Below are 6,723 nucleotides of genomic sequence, written 5' to 3'. Positions count from 1 at the left end.
CTCCTTTCTCAGAATCTCTCTGGAGTCTGCAATACTGTGCTTATCTCTTGCCACATAGATCAGAGTTATTGCTTGGAAAACTGTCCACTTAGCCTTCATCTGTAGGCTAAGACTTGCCTCCTACAGTGAAATCAGCCCAGTCCTTAGGCAGAGGGATTTTAAGCATTCATATTTAAGTTTCAGCTTGGTGTTAAATCAATTTGTTTGCTATCATGACCCTGTGACTAGTGCAGCCAAGTCTCCCCAAGGCTGGGTTTCGGTCTCTGAGCCATCTTTATCACTAGTCCTTCACCTAATTTGTGGCCCATCCCTGCAACTAGGTTCTTGACATTCACTACTGAATATCTGAATACCTGTCTCTTTAGATTGTTGCCAGCTCTCTCTACAGGGATGGGGTCTCTGGAGACTCTATAACTACCTGCTCTGTCTCTGCTTAAGGTGACACATGAGGTTCCCTCTAACCTTGGTTCATATCGAAGCTGTTTTTCCCACTTGGAGTCATCTCCCAGTTTCAGATTCCCTTTCTATATTCACATCGTTGCCCTCCCAAAGCTAGATCAATAATTTGGTTACAAGCCTATAGAAGATCTGGGAGTGTCTGTGGACTCTTGGACCTGACCTTCTCTGGCCTGGTTCAGTTCCACAGGTATAATACATGTAATAAGTAATAAAAAGCATGAATGCTAATAGTAACTTCTATTTGTTGAATTACTTACAAGGTACTTAGCACTGTGATGTTAAGTATTATTTTAATATTCGCAACCATCTTTTAATTTATACAGAGCTGCTAGCCTGCTGATAGGCATAAGGACATCTCTTTCCCAATTACGGAAACACTGTAATACTTTCTCATGGGTTAGTAAATAGCCATGGCCTCAGTCTTCCAAGTGCCCCCCCCATCGGACTCCCCAGCTCCCAGGTTCTCTTGCCATCAACTGCCCTCTGCATGAATGGGAATTAAAAAGTCGATGCCTGGCACAGTGCTCTGGCCAGTGTTGACTCTCATTGGTGGCTGCCATGCCATCCTGGCTGCCAAATATTTTTAATATCAGTCCCTGTAGGTATTGTCCTTAATCTACAAATTAGAAAAATGAGGCTCAGAGAAGTTTACTTGCCAAGGCCACACAATAAGGAAATGAGAAAGCAGAGACTCAAGTCCATGTCTCTCTGCCTTCATAGACCATTTTCTTCCCCCCAGTAGCTCGTAGACACAGAGAGATGATTCTCCAACTTGTCTGATAGTAAAAGTAAGCTTTTGTCAAAGTTATAGATTCCTGGGCTCTTCCCTTTGGAGATTCTGATCCAAATCAACCTAGTGTCGGGCTCGAATCTACATTTTCAAGGTGATTCTTATGGCTATTCAAGCTTTGGTAACACTGCACTAGAGAATTTTTTCCAGAATACAACTTGAGACTGACTAGAATTATGGTGATATCTGTATGTCTTAAGTGAACACATAAAGCCTTTAACACCATTCCTGAATCATAGAAAATGTTTTTGAACAGAACAGGATATGTGTTTCAGGTAGCAGGCTAGTCGCTGCTTGTTTTAGGTGAGGTGGTGCAATCCAAAGGTACAGTCATTCTTTGTCATCTCTGGAAACATCATTAGAGATAACCAAGGATCAGAATGAAGCAAGATTACAGTTTAGCTTCTCCCAAGCAGTTAGTGCTGAGAACGCGGAGCGTGTGCTCTGGTCTCAGAACACACATTTCTTATTTAAAAAAATCCAAAAAATATATATATATATTACAGTTTACAAATAGGTCAAGTGAAAAGGACATAGAAGGAGAGCTAAAACAAAAAAGATTCCGTGAAAACCGGAGAGGGGACACTGAGTTTACTAAGAAAAACATCCTGGTTCTAAAAACTATCAATTTACCCCAGTAGCATTCCAGAATCTGCTCCGCATTCACCCGTGAATAAAGAACTTCAAGGAACTTAAATGCATGTGTTTATCTGTGGTGGCCATTGGTGTTTCCCCCCGTGTTTGTCTGTAGCCATGTTCTGTAGCCATGTTTTTTCCGATAATGTCTGACAATGTGGTTTGTCACATAAACCCTTTCCAGTAGCTTCTCCCTCCTGACATCCTGTCTCCCATTTCTGCTGTTAGCAAAAGCTCATTGTGAAACATATAAAGATGTCCAGAGAAAAGGCAAGAATCACATATTAATTGCACACGGCAGGATTAGGATGCAATTCTCTTTCTCAGGGAAAGGCTTAGGAAGAAACAGGAAGAAAAAGAGCAAAACAGATGAGCGCTTGTCTCCAGTCTTCTCTTATAATGGGAACTGATTCATTAAATATTTCTGAGGACGGCAGAGTCATCTAACTCAATAGAACCTCCTAGATGCTCTTCCTGACATGTAAATCATCGATGAGTAGGAGAAACCTACAGTGGAGCTGAAATTTACTACCACAGGACATGGCCCAAGCTGGGTTGGTTCCCTTCCAAGTGACAAACCCTGCCAAACGCTTAAACACCTGCCACAGTTAACAGTCCACAAACTCCCTTAGACAACTGAGAGACAGCTCATTGGATAAACCAATAAGTAAAATAAAGTGCAAAATGTACCCATAGCAGAGGCTGATAAAATAAAACATGTAAATAAATTTAACTGACTACTTCCAAACGGCACATCCGGCAATGAGGAGAATGCACGGTGGTGAAAGCCATGGAGAGAAAAACAATATTGAGCCATTTTTCTATAATTCTAGAAAGCTGAACCCATATCTAACTGCACCCTCATCATCTACAAATAATGTAACTTTCCACCCTAGAGTGAAGAAAAATGAAATAAAATAAAACAATAGCAACAACAACAATAATAAAGCTTAAAATTACATGGTACAAGGGACTTGGAATAAGGAACCCTGTCTTCCCTTATTTATTTGGGTGAAGAATAAAGCTTTTCTTCGTTTACTTGTTAGGTTTTTTTTTTTCCTCCAGTACTTAACACCTGTATAGAAGTTCCTGACTTAAGAGGTAGGGCTTAGCTAATGAGGTGTGTCAACAGAACTGGAAGCCCATTTCTAAATGAAAATTGCACTGCGCTGTGAGCACAATCCCTTCGGGTTGAAGAGAGCATTTATAAAGCAGCAGGGGTGGTAGCCGGGGCTTTCTCTGTAAGAAGGGGCTGGTAGGGTTACCACAGCTAGCGGAGAGAGACGCCGAACTAGAGCTATGGGCTAAAGTGATAATTCTCCTCCAAATTAGTCATATTTCTCCAGGTTACCTTCATAGATAGTGAGCAAAGGCAGATATAATCCCTCTCCTAATTGTAAACCAGCACCAGACTAATTATATTTCCATTTACCCCAGATACTCTAAAATCATAGGCTTTCTGTTTGCTAATTCCTCTTATTCATGGTTTTATGGCTCCAGAGGAGGCTTTGGGGAGTACGAATTGAAAAACAGTGCAGCCAGTTAGTTCCACATAGACATTAACTATGAAAAAGTAATGGAATGAAGGAGACAAGGGGGAGGGAAGAAAAAGCCTCGTATTTAGTTTAGACTGATTTCAATCAAGACTGGAGAAGGATTTGAGGCCTTGCCACATATGCATGGGAGTCAAGGTCACAGTTGCAAGAGGACAAAGTAATGCTACAGACACCCAGCCTGTGTTTCTTATCCAGTAAACAGAGCCATTCTGTGATGAGCTCCGCTCCCTTTGTCTTAGAATGTGTTTTATCTGTATCCTAGTTTTTATTTAACATCTAGGTAATTATGAGTATATTTATGTCAACTTATTAACATTAGCTTGGGAGGGACCCATGCACCAAAGCTCTTGGGATAATGCTGAAAATCATACAATGTTGGAAGCTGACAAGTAGGATAAAGGGTGAAGGTCACAGTGGTAAACAAATTCATTCAAGTCTTTCAATACTGTTACCCCCATGCTCCTTTCCCCAGTACTCACCCTGTGTGATGCATGTGGTTTGAGTCTGTGTCAAGGGAATGATAACATTAGAATATTATATAATTGTATGCTGGGAGAAGGCAGTGTGTGTGCGTGCACACATGCATGTTTGTGTGTGTCTGTACGAGAGCGGGAGAGAGAGAGAGAGAGAGAGAGAGATCAGGTTACATAATTTTTGATTGAATACAAACTCTTAAAACCGGCTTGAATGCTTTATTCATCTATAGCTTTCTGATGCAAGTAAATAATAAAAATCTTTCAAGCTATTGCCAAGATCACACAACTTTTGTCTCCCAAGTATCCCCCCGCCCCGGCCACATCTAAAACGGGGATCATGGCACCAATATTGTGATGTCACTATCACGGAAGGCCAGGCATTATCTTAGTCTTTAGCTGAGGAATGTTCATTGCTGGTTCACTAGGTCAGTACAGGTTCCCAGGGTAGAGGAGGAGGAGAAATTAAGGTTGAACAGGGCCAAGTGAGCAAACTGATAGCAAAAGTTGATGCCCTCCCTTGAAATAGGGGCATTTAAGGTGGACACATATTACCCCGAGGCAGCGTGGAGCCAGAATTTGATCCTCCACGACTACACATCAAGGAATTTAATGGTCAGCTCCTCTACTTGATAAGACTCACATTTATGCCACAAACAAACACCCTCACAAGTTTGTAAGCTAGCTGAGAACAGGGAGGATATTCTAGCCATGTTTAGAACACACCCACAGCCTGGAAGAGTTCCTTGCATAAACGAAGTGCTTAAGCAGCATTGCTTGAAATGATAATCAAGGGAAAATTTAATAATTTTCTGTGAAAAATTTTGCTTTAAAGCAGACAAGTTGTCTGTGTTTTTAGTTTCTTAGACCTTTTTTAAAAAGTTTATTTTATTGAAGTGTAGTTGATTTACAATGCTGTATTAGTTTCTGCTGCACAGCAAAGTGATTCAGTTATACATATATATAAATTTTCTTGTTCTTTTCCATTATGGTTTATTATAGGATACTGAATAGAGTTCCCTGTGCTGTACAGTAAGACCTCATTGTTTATCTATTCTATACATAATAGTTTGAATCTGCTAATCCCAAACTCCCAGTCCGTCCCTCCCCCACCCCCTCCCCCAACCCCCTCCCCCTTGGCAACCACAAGTCTGTTCTCTATGTCTGTGATCTTAGACCTTTCTTATCCAGGTCAGGAAACATTGAGGAATTGAATTTAAATTCAAAGGTTGCTTGGTAAATACAGTTGGCCCTCTGTACCCACAGGCTCCACATCCACAGATTCAACTAACTGCAGGTTGAAAATAATTGGAAAAAACTCCAGAAAGTTTTAAAAAGCAAAATTTGAATTTGCTGCATGCTGGCAACTATTCACATGGCATTTACATTGTATTGACTACTATTTACGTAGCATTTACATTGTATTAGGTTTTATAAGTAGAGATGATTTAATGTATACAGGAGTATATGCGTATTATGTGTTAATATTTCACCATTTTATATAAGGGCCTTGAACATGTGGGAATTTTTGGTATTGCTGGGCGTGGAGGCTGTCCCGGAACCAGTCTCCCATGGATACCAAGGAATGACTGCTTGGCATCAGAGAAATGGAAATTGTGTATTCCCAAGAGATGATATTTTCATCAAGCTATGAAGACTCATGAGTCATTCCTCTCCACTGAAGGGTTCTTTTTGCCAATTTTCTCATATATTTGTGTTCTCTAGTCAAGTTACCCTCTTTCTTTTGAATGTCGTTCTTTCCCTGGAAACACATTCATTTACCCTACTTTTTTTTCTGGATGCTATAAAAATCTTATCGTTTGTATTTATTATCACCATGTTGCCCATTTTTGTTTAACCGTCATTTTTTCCTGCCTATCTCTAGAATATTCTCCCAGCTAACTTGTTGATTTTTAAGGTCTAGCTTAAGACCTTTCTTTCTTCACCTACCCTGCTGATATTCTGATTCAGTCTGATACACGACCATCACATGTAAGGCAGTGAATTAACTGCTAAGTGGATATGAACATTTGTGAGATATGGTCCTGGCTTTCATCATTCAGTATCAGTGTCACATTGACGGGCCTGTTACACTACTTTAGAGAATCAGAGAGTAGGGTAGCCATGGGCACCAGGTTGCTGGATTCACATACTGCCCTAACATTTGTTAACTGTGTGATCTTGAGGATCAATTTACTGAAATCCTTTGTGACTGTTTCCTCATCTATAAAATAGGAATTTTAATAACAGCTTCTACTTGGTGAGGTTATAGTGAGAGTTAAATGAATTAAAGTGCTTACATTTCTTAGAACAATCCTTGGCAAACAAAACACACAAACAAAAACAATGTGTTTGCAATTATTATGCACTACTTTCTCAACGGTTAAAACCTTCATATTTACTTCTTTTCAACTACCCGTAGGCACAGAGACATCTAGTATATTATCATCATGTGGGTGGTCTTCACTGTCACCTCATTTTCTGACTCTGTTAGTCATGGAGGCATGGATGGTCAATAATACTTCCTCGCGTTCATTTGTTCAGTCATTTGCTCACTAAAAAATATTTATTGAGTACTTGTTCTATGCCAGGCTCATTTAACTTCGGAGATACAACAATAAACAAGATAGGAATAAGCCATCTGACCTCATGAAGCTCTTATAGAAGAGAGAGGCTTATACAGGTGAAATAAAAAAGAAACAAGAAAATTGTGATATAAAGGCTATAAAGAAAATGAAAGGGGTGATTATTTGTGAACACAAATTTGTGACTCATCATGAGCAGGGAGAGAGCATTTCAGGCTAATGAG

The sequence above is a fragment of the Eschrichtius robustus genome, chromosome 13 (assembly GCF_028021215.1).
Source record: "Eschrichtius robustus isolate mEscRob2 chromosome 13, mEscRob2.pri, whole genome shotgun sequence".
In the NCBI taxonomy this organism is placed as follows: domain Eukaryota; kingdom Metazoa; phylum Chordata; class Mammalia; order Artiodactyla; family Eschrichtiidae; genus Eschrichtius; species Eschrichtius robustus.
This window is presented reverse-complemented; position numbering follows the sequence as displayed.